This window comes from Trachypithecus francoisi, unplaced genomic scaffold (genome assembly GCF_009764315.1).
Source record: "Trachypithecus francoisi isolate TF-2019V2 unplaced genomic scaffold, Tfra_2.0 Lachesis_group0, whole genome shotgun sequence".
Taxonomy (NCBI): domain Eukaryota; kingdom Metazoa; phylum Chordata; class Mammalia; order Primates; family Cercopithecidae; genus Trachypithecus; species Trachypithecus francoisi.
In genome coordinates, this window is record NW_022681453.1 from 134,471,660 (window position 1) to 134,490,490 (window position 18,831).

The following is an 18,831-nucleotide window of genomic DNA, read 5'->3' on the forward strand; positions in this document are numbered from 1 at the left end:
CAAAAAAAAAACTAGCCGGGCGAGGTGGCGGGCGCCTGTAATCCCAGCTACTCGGGAGGCTGAGGCAGGAGAATGTCGTAAATCCGGGAGGCGGAGCTTGCAGTGAGCTGAGATCCGGCCACTGCACTCCAGCCTGGGCGACAGAGCGAGACTCCGTCTCTAAAAAAAAAAAAAAAAAAAAAAATTCAGAGAATAGAGTCAGGCACAGTATCTCAAGCCTGTAATCCCAACACTTTGGGAGGCCGAGGCAGGCAGATCACCTGAGGTCAGGAGTTCGAGACTAGCCTGACCAACATGGTGAAACCCCATCTCTACTAAAAATACAAAATTAGCTGGGCATGGTGGCACACGCCTGTAATCCTAGCTACTCAGGAGGCTGAGGCAGGAGAATCACTTTAACCCAGGAGGCAGAGGTTGCAGTGAGCTGAGATTATGACATTGCACTAAAGCCTGGGCAACAAGAGCAAAACTCTGCCTCAAAAAAAAAAAAAAAAAAAATTCAGAGAATACAAGATCTTGCAAATTAAAACACGATAGCAGAAATTAAAAACATAATAGAAATCAGCAATTCCACTCTTAGGTACATTACTCAAGAGAATTGAAAACTTATGTCCACACAAAAACTTGTAACTGAATATTCACAGTAGCATTATTCCTAACAGCCAAAAGTGAAAACAATCCCAATGTCCATCAGCTGATGAATAGATAAGCAAATGTGGCATATCCATACAATGGAATATCATGCAGCCATAAAAACAAATATATTGGGCCTGGCATGATGACTCATGCCTGTAATCCCAGCACTTTGGGAGGCCAAAGCAGGGGGATCATTTGAGGTCAAGAGTTGGAGACCAGCCTGGTCGACATGGTGAAACCCCACCTGAAAAAAAAAAAAAAAAAAAAAAGATTAGCCAGGCGTGGTGGGACGCATCTGTAATCCCAGCTACTCAGGAGGCTGAGGCATGAGAATCGCTTGAACCCAGGAGGCAGAGGTTACAGTGAGCCAAGATCGCATCACTACACTCCCTCCAGCCTGGGCAACAGAGCAAGACTGTCTCAAGAAAGAAAAAAACAAAAAACAAAAGGAATAAAGTATTGAATCGTGCTACATACAACAAGGGTAAATCCTGAAAACATGAGAAGTGATAAAAGCCAGACACAAAAACTACATATTGAATAACTTCATTTATGTAAAATGTCCAGAACAGGTAAATCCATAAGGACAGAAAGTAATAGACTAGTGCTTTCCACAGTCTCGGGTAAAGAGGAAATGGAGAGGACTGCTATGGTATGAAGTTTCTTTGTGGGGGTAATGAAAACCTTCTGGAATTAGTGCTGATGGCTGCACAACTTTGTGACTACACTAAAAAACCACTGAAAAGGTCACTACTTTAAAGGGGTAAATTTTATGATACATGAATAGTACCTCAATAAAAAAATTAGTTTTAGAAAACTCGGGAAATAAAGTTCAGGAAGTCTGACAGAAAACAGGAAAAAAAAAAAAAAAGAGAGAGGTAGAAAATAAGAAAGAAAAATATATAAGGTTAAAGTATCAGTCCAGAGGGACCAACGTTCAACTAACTAGAGAAAGAGAAAACAGGCTGCGTGTGGTGGTTCATGTCTGTAATCCCAACATTTTGGGAGGCCAAGGCGGGCAGATCCCTTGAGCTCAGGAGTTCGAGCCTGGGCAACATGGCAAAACCTCCTCTCATCTCTATCAAAAACTACAAATATTAGCTAGGCGTGGTGGGGACTGAGGCGGGAGCATCACTTGAGGCCAGGAGGTCAAGGTTGTAGTGAGTCATGTTGGCGCCACTGTACTCCAGCCTGGGTGACAAAGCGAGACTCTGTCTCAAAAAAAAAAAAAAGAAAAGAGAGAGAGAGAAAGAGAAAACAAAAATAAATTATTAATAAAATGACTTCCCAGAAGTTAAGAACATGAGTTGCCAGACTAAAAGGGCCCAAAGTGTTCAACACAAGTCCTGAGTTCACACCAAGGTATATCTTAGTGAATTTTAAACAATGAGAACAAAGATGACTTTACAACTTTCCACGGGGTGGGAAAGTCAGGCCACACATCAAGGATTAAGAATGGCTTCAAGACTTTCAAAAGTAATTCTGGAAACAAGAAGACGATGGAGTGATTCTTCAAACTCCTGAAGGAAAATTATAGATGATCTATAAGTAGCCTGTATCAGTCAAATCCCTCTATTTCTCATACTTGATTATTAAAGACATTTTCGGACACGAAAGGTCTCAAAAATTTACCTCTTTTACACTCTTTGTCACTAAGCTACCAGAAGATAGGCTTCACCAAGTGAAAGTGAAAAATCAACAGAGAGGGGAACTTAGCATACAGGAAATAAACACAGAAGAGGGGCAAAAGGGAATCTCCAGAAGAATAATAGGTATCTCAGAAAGAAAGCTACAGATTAGAGCAATATGACTCAAGAGACACAATGAAGGACTGTCATTACCAAAATCCCCACAGCCTTTGGGGCACATCCATTTAACATGAGATGTGCCTGGTCCAGGTTTTCATTAGAATTTAGTTTGTCTTGACCCCGTGTTGATGAAGTTCCTGAACCCTAGATGGGCTGAAGCCTTATTTCACAGCACAGACGTGTTTTGCTTTTCCTTATTGAGAGCTAGAGCATGATGAGCTTAGCTTAGAAGCAAAACCACATAGCGCAATCTACTCTCCCAATAACATTTCTTCTAGATATTTACCATAGTATCCTGTAAACACTTAAGTTTCGCCAGATTCCCTGACTATGGTGAGCCTATGTTTCTCCAGACTCACTAACAAACTTTCCCAATGACTTGCCAAAAAGGATCAAGGAAGACTCTTTTCAGCTTATCTTCTGGGAGCTTTCATCTAATAGCAGCAGTATGTACCTTTCCTTTCACAGCCTCAGCTGATGCTTGCTATTCAGCTTTCCAAAACAAAATGATATACTTCTTAGGGATACATACCATGGCAGAGATTGGCTTACTGTTCACCAAGGCATTTTCCCTTTCCTTCTTTGCAGTTAAGTGTAGCCATTTGACTCAGTTCTAGCCAGTGGCATGTGGACAAAACTGATGTATACCACAACCTGGCCTGGCCCACCAAACTTTCCATGCAATCTACCACAGTCCCTCTCTTTGTCCTCACATCTGCCAGCCAGATGTAGGAAACTCAAAGCCTCTGAGGCCCCAGGGGTTGGTAGAATCACTAGTCGAAAGCAGCCTGAGTCCCTCAATGACTCTGTGGAATAGACTACCACTCTGTCACTGCTTTTCAACTCACAGCAAAGGTGTGAGTGAGAAATTTTGTGTTAAAAACCACTGATTTGGTAATTATTCACTAAAGTAGTTCAGCCTATCCTGACTAACAGACTCAGAGAGGTAGTAGAGCTTTTCAGTTTTTCAAAATTAAACATTTTGGCCAAAAATACACGTATGGACATGGAGGATATTGCAGGCTTGAGCAGAGAATGGTCCCAAGAGAATGAATAATGTGTTAAAATAGGCTTGTGATTTCCTGGGAGGGAGGAGGTGCCATTAAAGGATATCTTGAGGAAACTTCTAGGATAACTGTAATATGTAATTTCTTGACCTAGGTAATGAGATCACAGGTGTTCATGTATTACTCTTCCTAAAACTGTATTTTTGTTTTATATTTCTCTATAGTTCACAACTAATTATTTTACACAAAATAAATTAGTTTTATAACTTATAAATTAATTGATGTTATAAGCTAGAATGGATGGATGGATAGACACATAGATACATAAACAGACAAGACAGATAAAGACTCTTGAAAAATCTGTTGGAGCATTTGGGGGGAAAGCAACAGGTAAACAGAAAATTATGCAAATGTCAAAGTCAAATTTTAACTCCCTGAAAAAACAAAGTTAAACAAGAAAGGAAACAAGTATGATATACTACATGGCTGATCAGTAAACAGTATTTATTTCAATATAATGAAAACACCAACTATTGTTTTAAAATTTCAAAACTGGAATGTTGCAGGAAGGGAAAGAGGGATGAAACAGTGAAGAAATGCAAAACAATAAAACCACCAGTAAGCCCCACCATCTAAAGATACTCCTATTTTAATAACATTATTTTTTAAACAAAAATTGGTTAATATGGCTGGGCATGGCGGCTCACGCCTGTAATCCCAGCACTTTGGAAGGCTGAAGTGGGCAGATCACCTGAGGTCAGGAGTTCGAGATCAGCCTGGTCATGGGGTGAAACCCCATCTCTACCAAAAACACAAAAATTAGCCGGGCATGGAGGCAGGTGCCTGCAATCTCAGCCACATGGGAGGCTAAGGTGGGAAAATTGAAGACAGGAGGTGGAGGTTGCCGTGAGCCAAGATCATGCCACTGCACTCCAGCCTGGACGACAGAACAAGATGCCATCTCAAAAAAAAAAAAAAAGTTTCTAAAACATGCTATTTTGTATTCAGTTATGGTAGACAAATTCTAAGGTGGTTCCCCACCCTAATCCCCCTTCCTAGTGTTCACACCTTTGTATAATTACTTCTCCCATAAATGTAGGTGAGTCCTGTGACTTACTTATAACCAACAGAATATGGCAAAGGTTATATAGGATGTTACTCCCATAACTATGCTACATTATATAAGACTGTCTTGCAGCCGGGCGGGTGCAGTGGCTTACGCCTATAATCCCAGCACTTTGGGAGGCCGAGGCAGGCAGATCACAGAGTCAGGAGACTAAGACCAACCTGGCTAACACGGTGAAACCCTGTCTCTACGAAAAATACAAAAAAATTAGCCAGGTGTGGTGGTAGGCGCCTGTAGTCCCAGCTACTCGGGAGGCTGAGGCAGGAGGATGGTGTGAACCTGGGAGGCGGAGCTTGCAGTGAGCCAAGATTGCATCACTGCACTCCAGCCTGGGTGACAGAGCAAGACTCTGTCTCAAAAAAAAAAGCACGAACCCTATCGTGAACTGTGCATGTGAGGGATCTAGATTGTGCGTTCTTATGAAAATCTAATGCCTGATGATCGTCTGAGAAGACATGGTTTCATCCTGAAACCATTCCCCCACCCACCCCACCCCCATCCACAGAAAAACTGCTTTCCACAAAACTGGCCCCTGGTGTCAAAAAGGTTGGGGATCACTGCCTTACACCATATAGAAAAGTTAACTCAGGGACCGGGATTGGTGGCTAATGCCTGTAATCCCAGCACTTTGGGAGGCCAAGGCAGGTGGATCACCTGAAGTCAAGAGTTCAAGACCAGCCTGACCAGTGAAACCCTGTCTCTACTAAAAATACAAAAATTAGCTGAGCGTGGCGGCAGGCATCTGTAATCCCAGCTACTTGGAAGGCTGAGGCCAGAGAATCACTCGAACCCAGGAGGTGGAGGTTGCAGTGAGCCAAGATTGCACCATTGCACTCTAGCCTAGGCGACAAGAAAGAAACTCTGTCCCAAAAAAAGAAAGAAAAAAGAAAAAACTCAAAAAGGATCAAAGACCTAAACAAATGAGCTAAAACCATAACATTCGTAGGAGAAAATATATGGGAAAAACTTCATGATATTGAATTTGGCTATGATTTCTTGGACATAATACCAAAAGCACAAGCAACAAAAGAAAAGGTAAGTTGGATTTCATCAAAATTAAAAACTCTGGGCAGGGCGCAGTGGCTCACGCCTGTAATCCCAACACTTGGGAGGCCAAGGCAGGCAGATCACGAGGTCAGGAGTTCAAGGCCAGCCTGGCCAACATGATTAAAACCCGTCTCTACTAAAAATACAAAAATTAGCCAGGCATGGTGGCGTGTGCCTGTAATCCCAGCTATTCAGGAGGTTGAGGCAGGAGAATAGCTTGAACCCGGGAGGTGGAGGTTGCTGTGAGCTGAGATTGGGCCACTGCATTCCAAGCTGTGACAGAGCAAGACTCCATCTTAAAATAAAATAAAATAAAAACTGCATACATCAAAGCACACTATCAAAAAGTAAAAAGGCAACCCATGGAATAAAAAAAAATTTGCAAATTATATTGCTGATAAAGGAATGATATAAACAACTCCTACAACTAAGCAACAACAAAAACCCAATTAAAAAGATAAAAGACATAAGTAGACGTTTCTTCAAACAAGATACACAAATGGTCACATGAAAAGATGCTCAGCCGGGCCTGGTGGCTCAACATATGTAATCCCAGCACTTTGGGAGGCTGAGGCAGGAGTACTGCTTGAGCCCAGCAGTTGGAGACCAGCCTGGACAAAGTTGCTTGAACCCAGGAGTTGGAGACCAGCCTGGGCAATGTGTCTCTACAAAATATAAAAAAAAGAGGTGGGGCACTGTGGCTCATGCCTGTAATCCCAGCACTTTGGGAGGCTGAGGTGGGCGGATCACCTGAGGTAAGGAGTTCAAGACTAGCCTGGTCAACATGAAGAAACCCCGTCTCTACTAAAAATACAAAATTAGCTGGACATGGTGGCACATGCCTGTAATCCCAGCTACTTGGGAGGCTGAGGCAGAAGAATCGCTTGAACCCAGGAGGCAGAGGTTGAAGTGAGCAGAGATCGTGCCATTGAATTCCAGCCTGGGCAACAAGAGCAAAACTCTGTCTCAAAAAAAAAAAAAAAAGAAAGAAAATCAGCTGAACATGGTGGTATATGCCTGTGCTGTGGTCCCAGCTACTGGAGAGGCTGAGGTGGGAGGATCACTTTAGCCCAGGAGGTCGAGGCTGCAGTGAGGCATGATTGTGCCACTACACTCCAGCCTGGGTGCCAAAGCAAAATCTTGTCAAAAAAAAAAAAAAGAAAGAAACAAAGGAAAAGAAAAGCGAAAAAGAAATGATACACAATATCACTCATCACCAGGGAAATACAAATCAAAACCACAGTGAGATAGTACCCTATTAGAGATTTTATTTTAAAAATAATAGACTTTTTTCTGTTAGAAAACAGGGCCAGGCACAATCACGCCAGGTGCAGTGGCTCACGCCTGTAATCCCAGCACTTTGGGAAGCCGAGGTGGGCAGATCACAAGGTCAGGAGTTCGAGACCAGTCTGGCCAATAGGGTGAAACCCTGACTCTACTGAAAATACAAAAAATAGCCGGGTGTGGTGGCGGGTGCCTGTAGTCCCAGCTACTTGGGAGGCTAAGGCAGAAGAATTGCTTGAACCCAGGAGGCAGAGGTTGCGGTGAGCCAAGACTGCACCATTGCACTCTAGCCTAGGCTACAGAGCAAGACTCCATCTCAAAAGAAAAAAAAAAAAGAAAAAAAGAAAACAGGACCAGGCACAATGGCTCACACCTGTAATCCCAGCACTTTGGGAGGCCAAGGCTGGCAGATCACTTGAGCTGAGGAGTTTGACACCCTCCTGGGCCACGTGGAGAGACTTCGTCTCTGCAAGAAATACAAAAATTAGCCGGGCATGGCAGTGCACACCTGTGCTCCCAGCTACTCGGGAGACTGAAGTGGAAAGGAATACTTGAGCCTGGGAGGTCAAGGCTACAGTGAGCTGTGGTCGGGCCCCGCATTCCAGTCCTGGTGACAGAGTGAGACCCTGGCTCGACATAAATAAAAATCAATCAATAAGAAAACAGAAAATAACAAGTGTTGGCAAGGATGTGCAGAAATTGGAACCCTTGTGCATTGCTGGTGGTAATGTAAAATGGTGTAGCCACTGTGGAAAATAGTATGGTGGTTCCTCAATATATTAAGCATAGAATTACCAAATAAAATTTGATAACTATCAAATTACTAGTAATTCCACTTCTAGGTACATACACAGAAGAATTGGATGTGGCACTCGAACAGATATTTGTTTACTCATATTCATGGTGGCATTATTCCCAAAAGCAGAAAGATGGAAACAACCCAACTATCAATAGGTGATTAAACAATACGGTATAAACACACAAAGGAATATTATTCAGTCTTAAAACAAATGAAATTCTAATACATGCTACAACATGGATGAATCTTGAAGACATCATGCTAAGAGAAATGAGTCAGACACAAAAGACAACTATTACATAATTCCATTTATACGAGGTACTTACAGTAGACAAATTCATAGAGTCAAAAAGTAGAACAATGGTTACCAAGGGCTATGAGCATGAGGTGATATTGTTTAATGGGCAGAGCTTGCTTGGGATGACGAAAAAGTTATGGACATAGATAGAGGTGATAGTTACACAATAATGTAAATGTACTTTATACCACCGAATTGTACACTTAAAAATGGCTTAAATGATAAATTTTAAGTTATGTATACAGTCATGTGCGGCATAAGGATGTTCCAGTCAACAATCGACTACACATATTACAGTGGTCCCATAAGATTATAATGGAGCTGTCCTATACAGGTGTGCCCTTTTAAGAGATGGGGCCTCACTATGTTGCCCAGGCTGGAATGCAGTGCCTATTAACAGGTGTGCTCATAGCACACTACAGCCTAGAACTCCTGATCTCAAGTGATCCTCCTACCTCAGCCTGAGTACCTGGAATTACAGCTGCATACCACCATGCCTGGCCTATTTTCTAATCTTTTATATCATATTTTAACTGTACCTTTTCTATGTTTAGATGCACAAAAATTTACCATTGTGTTATAATTGTCTACAGTTACAGTATTCGGTACAGTAACACGCTGCACAGGTTTACAGCCTAGGAACCACAGGCTATACCATATAGTCTAGGTGCGTAGTAGGCTATACTGTCCAGGTTAGTGTAAGTACACTCTATGATGTTTGCGTGACAAAATTACCTAATGATGCATTTCCCAGAACATATTCCTGTCATTAAGCAACAAACGACTGTATTTTATCATAATAAAAATATTTTTAAAAAAGGTCAACAGAGTAAATTTTATATTATCTATATTTTACCATAATTTTAAAAACAAAACAAACTTTATTTGATTGCAAAGGCTGAATCTGGCAAGACAACAAGAACAATGGCCTCTCATTTCCTTGACTGTTCACCTAGATACAGCATTATCTGTGACAAGGGAAAAAAAATCTAATCTAAAGCTGAATTTTTTTCTATATTTAGTCCTATAATCCTTGGGTCACTTAACTGGGATACTTACTTCTTAAAAAAGACAATGCTATATATTCAGTTTGTTCATGATTTAAGCCATTTAACAGGGAAATAAATATTTTAATATCCTAATCCTCTGCATACAGTACAGTATACTCTAACTTACAAAACAGAAAGCCAAAAGATTGCTCCTAGCTGTTAATATATTTCTACTTAGGAAAGTGGGCATGTAAGGAACAACATGCTCAGAACAGTAACATAAAAATTAAATTTGCTTCCCTAAAGCAGTAAAGTTACCTGTTATATCAAAAGTAGTTAAAATGTGGTAAAGAAGGAACACTAAGATATACAGGGTTCAAAATGAAAACAATGGAAAAAGATAATCCATGATTCTTTAACGAAGATGTTTATAGTCCACCTCTAAGAAAGCACCCTGATATGTATTCCAAGGCTTTTCCCAGCTCTTACCACTTTCTTTCTCTGTGTGTCTTTATTTCTTTTCTTTTTCTTTTTTTTTTTTTCCCCTGAGGATGAAACAAAGGCTGAGACAGAGAAGGGAAAATAAGATAATGGGAATAAACTGAAAAGGAAGAAAGAAAAATACTAGTTTATTCTTTCTCCTCACACTGAATCCTAAATACATTATCATCATCATCATTCTCATCATCATAAATGTGAACAATCGCAAATAACTGACAGCAAAGGAAAACTAAATTTCCTCCAGTCACAATCTAATCTAAAGCAAAAAAGTGGGGGTGAAGGAGTCCATGCCGAATTCTTCAAACAATCTTGACTTTAATATAAAGCTGCAGTTAAATATGGTGACATGAACCTTGGTCTAAGGGTGGAACACTAAGTTCTTTAACAGTTTTCTAGCCTAAGAAGTGACATCAGTTAAAGAACTTTAAACTCAAGTGTTTCATTCACTAAGTATAAACAAATCAAGGTTTTCATAAGACACCACATAGTACAAACTAAGAGTTTAAAGATAAAACTTCATGATACTATATAGCACCACAGGAAAAACAGAATGAGAATTTGGGAAGAAGCTAATTTATCTATCTGAATTCAAAATAATCCTGTAGAATAGTCCATTATTCCAACAGTCCTTTTGATCCTATCGACAAATATGAAGGTCTCTGAATTGGACTGCTACTTTAACCAGGGCCCTCCGTATGCCAGCAACAATAATGCTTTTTCCCTATTGTAAAACATTTGACCGATTTTTGGCAAACACTCTCATATAATCAGAAGATAACATCAATGCTGGCATAATCCCTATGCTCTTTCTTGTGCACATTTTTCTAAAAACTTTCCTCCTGGCCGGGCGCAGTGGCTCATGCTTGTAATCCCAGCAATTAGGTAGGCCAAGATGGGTGAACAACGTGAGCCCAGGAGTTGGAGACCAGCGTGGGCAACATGCGGACACTCCGTCTCTACAAAAAATACAAAAATTGGCCCTGTGTGGTGGTATATGCATGTAGTCCCAGCTACTTGGGAGGCTGAGGTGGGAGAATCACCTGAGCCCAGCAAGTTGAGGCTGCAGTGAGCTGTGTTCATACCACTGGACTCCAGCGTGGGCATCAGAGTGAGATCCTGTCTCAAAACAAACAAACAAACAAAACCTTTACTCCTTAGTTTTCCTTAATAAGAGGAAGAAGCAGGGGAGGAGAAGGTAGCAGCAAAAACTTGGATCCTCGGATATACGGGCTAAGTAGATATTCAACCCAAAACCTACCCTTAATCTTCTGAAGGCAAAATGTCCTTTACAACTCCCCCTTCTGTGGTTGCTACTGATCCTAAACCACAGACCTTCCTGACTTGCAGCAGGACCAGGCCAGATTATGGTTATGTGGTAGGTTCTGTCAGGCAAGCTTTGACAAGGTCTCAAAATAGACCCTGGGCACATGCCAGGGAAGCTGTCACTCACGAGTTCCAACTTCATCAAACTATAACCCTTCAGCATGTAATTTTTTTTTTGTCTCTAGTGTCTCTCTCATTTCAAAAAGGCAAAGAATCTTGAACCTCCTCCTGGCCACAAGTAACCTGTATAACATTAAAATCTAAAACCTAAGCCTCCTTTATTCTGTTTACAAACACTTTGCAGAATAAAGATTGAATCTGTACCTACTTCCTGCCTTGAGAAAGTAATCCATCAATAGTACTATGGTTTGCAAGAGGATTTTTGGATCTCAAACTCCACAGAGGTTTATTTTATCATGTATAGATTAGGATGTGGAACGTAAAGGAAAAGAGAAGGTAGATTATTTACTTCTTTCCTGACTAATAATATAGTAGCAGACTTATGCAGGGCAAGAAGTTAAACTATACACAATGCTTTTAATTGATACTGGTCATAAAATTCTGAAACAATGAACCTACTATAAGATGTAGTCATTTAACTATTTTCAAATATAAATGCTTCTATATGACAGCACCAGTCTTCAAATCACAATACTTCTACTTTTACCAATACAAATAAAATTAATCACCTGACACGCAAATGTTTTCAAGTACCTGATAAAATACACTTGCAATATTTTTTAAATGGAGAGATGGATTAAGAATACAAAGTAATTAAGAGCTCCTTTCCCCTTCCACAAGCCCAAGAAATAAGTGAAATTCCATTATAAATAAAGCCAATATAGGATTGAAATAATTTTAACTTTTCATAACTTCAGTCCCAATCTTACAGTCACACTTTGAAAATACACTCTGTATAGACACTTACTAACTACTGTAAAGACTTATATATGAATTGTTCATTATAGCAGTGTTTGTAGCAGGCTAAAAACAACCTAAATATCTGTTAGTAGAAAATGGTAAAATAAATTATGGAAAATGAATAAATTATGGTTCATCTACACTAGCAAGACATGCAGTTTTTTAAAAAAAGTAAGAAACGTGCTAAATACAAAAATATCTTCATAGGTCAAAGATAAGAATGAAAGATACAGTATATTTCTCCTAGACATATGTGATTGTATATGGTTGCTTGGATTGGGGATTGGGGTAAGGAAAGGCTGGGAGTTCGTGGTGGAAAGCAGACTTTCTTTTCATCATATACCACATTTTAAAATGTTTTATCAATTTTTAAAAGTCCCATAAACATCTACTGAACCTATGAAGTAAGCATTCTCCTTCTATAATGCCATTTCTTCCCCCTCCCTAATTATCTCTACTTTTATCTATTGCACTCCCTACCACTAGGCTAAAACAAATGCATACATATGTTCCCTATGAAATGGAATTATCTCTTGACCTCCCCATCAAAATAAATGAATAACGGAACTAATGAAAAAGTATAACGCATGATCAACCCAGTTTTTAGCCTAGGGTTTGAAGTCCAGCATAATTTATTATAAGCCAAAAACTTCATGAGGTAAGTTTTGTTCAATTCCTTCCTTCTGAAGTTTTAAAAGTTGAGTTTTATTGGCCGGGCACGGTGGCTCACGCCTGTAATCCCAGCACTTTGGGAGGCCGAGGCGGGCAGATCACGAAGTCAGGAGATCGAAGCCATCCTGGTTAACACGGTGAAACCCCGTCTCTACCAAAAAAAACAAAATCAGACGCGCGTGGTGGCGGGCGCCTGTAGTCCCAGTTACTGAAGAGGCTGAGGCAGGAGAATGGCGTGAACCTGGAAGGCAGAGCTTGCAGTGAACTGAGATTGTGCCACTACACTCCAGCCTGGGCAACAGAGCGAGACTCTGTCTCAAAAAAAGAGAAAAAAAAAAAGTTGAGTTTCATTTATCTATTTATTTTTGAGACAGAGTCTCACCCTGTCTCCCAGGCTGGAGTGCAGTGTGCTTTCAGGGCTCACTGCAGAGCTCATGTGGCTTTCCCACCTCAGCCTCACAAGCAGCTGGGACTGCAGGCACACACCACCAACTAATTTTTTTGCAGAGACAGGGTCTCACTATGTTGCCAGGACAGGTCTTGAACTCCTGGGCTCAAGCACTCCTTCTGCCTTGGCCTCCAAAAGTTGTGTTTCAAATGATGATCACAGATTATATTCTTTATGTGCAAACTGGACAAACTAGTACATTTTCCCCATTAAAGGACCATCTCTCAATTTAGATGTTCCAGATGGAAAGCAACTACCTAAAAGGAAAAAGCTATGAAACAGCCTCTATTTTGCAGGTGCAATGGATAATGATCCTAAGATAAAGACAGAAGAATTTGGCCGGGCGCGGTGGCTCAGCCTGTAATCCCAGCACTTTGGGAGGCCGAGACGGGCGGATCACGAGGTCAGGAGATCGAGACCATCCTGGCTAACATGGTGAAACCCCGTCTCTACTAAAAAATACAAAAAACTAGCCGGGCGAGGTGGCGGGCGCCTGTAGTCCCAGTTACTGAAGAGGCTGAGGCAGGAGAATGGCGTGAACCTGGAAGGCAGAGCTTGCAGTGAACTGAGATTGTGCCACTACACTCCAGCCTGGGCAACAGAGCGAGACTCTGTCTCAAAAAAAGAGAAAAAAAAAAAAGTTGAGTTTCATTTATCTATTTATTTTTGAGACAGAGTCTCACCCTGTCTCCCAGGCTGGAGTGCAGTGTGCTTTCAGGGCTCACTGCAGAGCTCATGTGGCTTTCCCACCTCAGCCTCACAAGCAGCTGGGACTGCAGGCACACACCACCAACTAATTTTTTTGCAGAGACAGGGTCTCACTATGTTGCCAGGACAGGTCTTGAACTCCTGGGCTCAAGCACTCCTTCTGCCTTGGCCTCCAAAAGTTGTGTTTCAAATGATGATCACAGATTATATTCTTTATGTGCAAACTGGACAAACTAGTACATTTTCCCCATTAAAGGACCATCTCTCAATTTAGATGTTCCAGATGGAAAGCAACTACCTAAAAGGAAAAAGCTATGAAACAGCCTCTATTTTGCAGGTGCAATGGATAATGATCCTAAGATAAAGACAGAAGAATTTGGCCGGGCGCGGTGGCTCAAGCCTGTAATCCCAGCACTTTGGGAGGCCGAGACGGGCGGATCACGAGGTCAGGAGATCGAGACCATCCTGGCTAACATGGTGAAACCCCGTCTCTACTAAAAAATACAAAAAACTAGCCGGGCGAGGTGGCGGGCGCCTGTAGTCCCAGCTACTCGGGAGGCTGAGGCAGGAGAATGGCGTAAACCCGGGAGGCGGAGCTTGCAGTGAGCTGAGATCCGGCCACTGCACTCCAGCCTGGGCCACAGAGCGAGACTCCGTCTCAAAAAAAAAAAAAAAAAAAAAAAAAAAAAAAAAGACAAGAATTTTATTTCATTTTGAATGATCCTCATCAACATTCCCAACACATTGCAAGAATTATTTTTTTCTATATATCATCAACTCTGTTCCTTCTCACACTAGCAACAGGCTAAACAATCCACAAAGAGTTTTGCAAGAAATTGCTCCCTCCCTCTTGCTAAATTCACGTCTAATAAAGATTTGTTTTTGTTTTGAGAGACAGAAATACTTTGCCAAACGCATTCTCCATATCACCTTTTCCTTTCATTACGGAGATACTTAAATCCTGACCTGGAAAGGTTTCCCTTGCATATTTACCTATCAAGATTGTCAGTTACAGTGATTTCCACAAGGGATTTTCCAAAAGGGAATCTGTGTTCACAGGGAACTGAAACTCTTTAGTCACTATTAGCTGGACAAAAATCAAAAGCAACATTAGGGAACACTCTGAATATAATGGATATCCAAAGTAAAAAAAGATGTCAAAATTTAGTGAAAGAAGTAAAGGAATTTAGTACGCTAGACCAACAGGACAGACTTGTCATTACTTTATAACTAGCTAAAGTTCTTCATAAATGAAAATCAAGGTAAAAATCAGCTGAACTCCAACAGAAGGAAAAGAAAAACAAGGCTAAGGGTATCAAGAACTCTGTGATTTCAACCTTATTTTACTTAGCATTTTAAAGTCAAAAATGATCAAATTACATTTCAGCAATAAAAAGCTATTTCTAGTTTAACGTGAATCCGTTCCAATCACAACTTCAATACACACTTTCTTCTAGAACAGAACTTAAATAATAACTCTTGTAGTTTCATTCTACATTTTTAAAGACAGAATCACAAAAATGGGTGATGCTTTCCACTCAAAAGACTATTTTGTATAGTGCAAATTCTTTCAGTGAACATTTTCGTACCTTAGTGATGGTAGCTCTCCTTTCCACTGACACTTACTTCTAGACCCCTTCATTTATCTTTCCACATCTGGCAAAAAAAAGTAGGGGGAAGGGTAAAATCAAAACACTCACTTAAAAACCAACAGACTATTCTAAATTCGAGCATTCTGCAAATACTTCAACTTTTATTTCATTACCATTTTTCATGATGATAAATATCCAGCAACGGACCTAACAAAACATAATACAACACTTTCTATTAAATGAGTAAAGAATGCCGTCTCATTAGGCAGACACGAACTTAGCTTTTCTCTATTTCAATTTTCAGATTCATAGCAATGATTCACAAAGTGAGTGATCTACCTTCGAAATGAATCACGCTTTCCGAAATTCTTCTTCTACATAAGTATATTATAATACTAGGTCATTATCTCTGTATCTGTTAAACAGAGCATGATCTTGGTTAAACAGGGTTAGTGCTGCAAGATATTCAAACCGCAACAACCTTGGAGTCCCTGCCAACTAACTCTATTTGCAACACTGCATTCTCCAATAATTGCACTTTTTCATATAGATTTATCCCCCAAAAAAAGTTATCTTGAAAACATATTATTTTAAACACTGATTAAGAACTTATACATCCACACCCTGCTCTCCCTCTCTGTTCCATTACTGCATCCACATTCTCTTCCAACTATGACAACATAAAAAAATTAAGAAATACTCTTATCCTTACATATCATTTTTAGTCAACCAATCCACTCTACAATTTTTTTGTTTATAGTAGAAATGCTGAGTTATTAAATGGAAACTCAAAGAAAACCAGCTACTAACAGTTAAGGTTTAGGATACAATATTTATCTAGTCATGTCTCAGCAGCCTGTATTTGTATCACCCACGGTGGAAAATGTAAAGCAAACACTTGAACTTTTTTCTCTCTAAGAAAGAAAAAGAAGTGGGTTTCCTTAGGTCCTCCTGCATCCTGCTGGTTACTCACAGGCAGGGTTGACTGGAGCTCTATAACTTAACAATCTGGGTGTCAATACCGCCTCATATTAGTCAAGTATTAACCCAGCTAGGGCCTGTTAAACCCGCGCTCCAGCTCAGGTCAAGGAAGAAGTAAAATTCCCAAAAAAAATGCTACGCCCTACACCGTCCTGACACCGTTCCCTGGGGGTGCTCATCCCAGGACAGAACTGGAGTGTGGCGTATAGGGAGGAAGAGAAGGCGCCTGGGGCACCCGAAACGGAGGGACAGCTGCCCAATTTAATTTCTCCCACAGTGGGAGTAACACGTACCTTTCCCCTGCGCGGAGGAGGGTGAGCGTTAGAAATCAGACGGGATGTCTGAGAACGCCGCAGGCAGGGGGCGACCCCAGTCCGGAAGCCCGCCGGGGGCCGGCCAGTCCCCAGGGAAGCCCGGCCCCCAGCCGAGGTCAGAGGCGGCGCGGATCCCACGGGACTGCGGAGGCCGGGAGAGAGGTCCCCAACTCCTTGCTCCCTGCTCCCACCGGGCTGGCAGGAGAAGCGGCCCTTACCTGCGTTAGGGCGCGCGCTGCGACTGCGTCGCTGTCCGGGAAGGGCCGAAGAGCGGCTCGCCCGCCCGGCGCCCGCTGGGGCTAGGGGCGAGGGGCGCAGCTGGACGACTCAGTCCTGGGTCCCCCGGCCAGGCGGGCGGGGATGGACGCGGCGGCTCCCGGCACCGGCAGCCGGCTAGTCGGTCAGGCTGATGTGCCCTCTGCGCCGCGGCTGAGACAGCGGGAACCGGCCCCGGGAGTAGCCGCAGCCTGAGCGGCCGACTGAGGAGGCAAATGATGGGCGGGGCCACAGGGTCGACGACCCGCTCACCCGGAAGCAGTTGTGGCCCTGCCTGCCCGGGAGTGGCGCTTGCCGCAGGCCGGCCTTGCACCCCGCTGGGCAAAGTACCCGGGGCTGTCAGACGGCGAGCTGAGCCCTGGGCCGGCGGGTGAGGTTCCCCAAGCGGCGATGCTCCTGGCTTCCTGTTCCGCCATTGCGAGCCGTTAGGGCCAAGCTGGAGGGAGGGCGGCGAGGCGCGGCTGCCGGTAGGGCGGGGCCCTGGGCTGCTGGTGGGGCGGAGGCTGGAGGCGGCCTTGGGCGGGTGGCTTCTCTGGGTCGCACGGTTCCTGCCCAGGCTTTCCGAACCAGGACCAGTGCCAGTAATGTGAACTGACACTTGTTCCGGTTCAGGCTGCCCTTCCCCGGTTGCCCCTAAACCCTGCGACCTGGTGGGCTTGGGCAAGTGGGCTGGAGTAACGCTCTGTTAGGAAACGAGTATGCGAGGGAGGGAGGGTGGGTGTGGTCGAAATGCCCAAGCTTCATTTCAAAAATGAAGACGCATGACCTTAAAATTATTTCTGGAGAGGTGGAGTGGGGGACGGAGAGCGGGATGGATGGAGGAGTATAAAGTCTTAAAAATCTGATAGACACGGACTTGTCATTTATTCCGGAAGTATCTAACGAGGCCCACCAGGTTCAAGCCACTGGGGAAGTACCAGGGTTGTGCATTTGGAAAGCTTACCTTAGTGGAATAGACGGACTGAAGCAAACAAACAAAGGTAATGACAGGTGTAGTAAGGCTTTGCAGGACACACATAGAGTGATGAAAAAGATTTTGTGGACGAGGCCTCTGGCTAAATAGGATGGCTAGAGAAGACCTCTAGGAGGAAGTGATAGTTGAGGAGCCCTCTAACAAAAAAGGCACGAAATACACCTAACCACAACTTTACATACAGGGACTGCAGATTCCAGAAGCCCCTGAATAAGCCCACTAATTCCATGTTGAGCACCTGTCTCTAAAGCCTTCTAAGGGCTGTTTCTGTGCTGCCCACTTCCCCTGCAATTTCAGAAGGCTTGATCACCCTTACAGTTTATGGGGCCTGCCATTGTGGCACTAATGGGGGAGGTTCGAGAGACAAGGAGAATTATACCCATCAGCTTTGAGAAACAAATTCTTTACCTTTTCACTGTTTCTATGTCACTATATTTCTCAGAGCCATGAGTAAACATTAAAACTATGATTTTTACATTGGTATGTTATGATCTGAATAAAATGATTAATGACATCTTTTGCCAAATTTGTTGAAGACAAAGGAAGAGGATCTATTCAGATGCGGTACCTGAATAATACCAAAAGCCCAACATGTATTAAATATTAACGACATAATTAATAGAAAGATTGTCAGGGCCGGGCGCGGTGGCTCACCCCTGTAATCCCAGCACTTTGGGAGGCCAAGGCGGGCGGATTACGAGGTCAGGAGATCGAGACCATCCTGGTTAACACAGTGAAACCCCGTCTCTACTAAAGAATACAAAAAATTAGCCGGGTGTAGTGGCGAGCGCCTGTAGTCCCAGCTACTCCGGAGGCTGAGACAGGAGAATGGTGTGAACCCAGGAGGCGGAGCTTGCAGTGAGCCGAGATAGCGCCACTGCACTCCAGCCTGGGCGACAGAGCAAGACTCCGTCTCAAAAAAAAAAAAAAAAGAAAGATTGGATAATTCATTAGATTCTCTTGCCCTTTTAATTTTACTCCTTAGCCACTTGTTTTGATTAATGCAAACCAGCAGAAATATTTTGCATTGTGTTTCTGGGAAAACGGACTGGGAGGTAGCTAACACTGATCACTTTCTATTTACACAGCATTGTGCTAGGAACTTAAATATCTCTTCCAGTATTAGGA

General features: G+C 42.6%; 1 protein-coding gene across 28 annotated transcripts in view; it reads right to left on the reverse strand.

Annotated features, from left to right (window-relative positions):
* LRRFIP2 (LRR binding FLII interacting protein 2) overlaps positions 1-17,430 on the reverse strand; it is a 131,459-nt gene extending 114,029 nt beyond the window's left edge. For 24 of the 28 annotated variants that reach the window (XM_033212014.1, XM_033212012.1, XM_033212013.1 and 21 more), the window contains exons 1-2: positions 16,673-17,430; positions 15,157-15,223 (exon numbers count right to left, since the gene is read on the reverse strand). The gene's annotated coding sequence lies outside the window, so the exon portion shown is untranslated. The other 4 variants (XM_033212016.1, XM_033212015.1, XM_033211993.1 and 1 more) reach the window with 3 other exon arrangements.
* Positions 17,431-18,831: the final 1,401 nt, after the last annotated feature.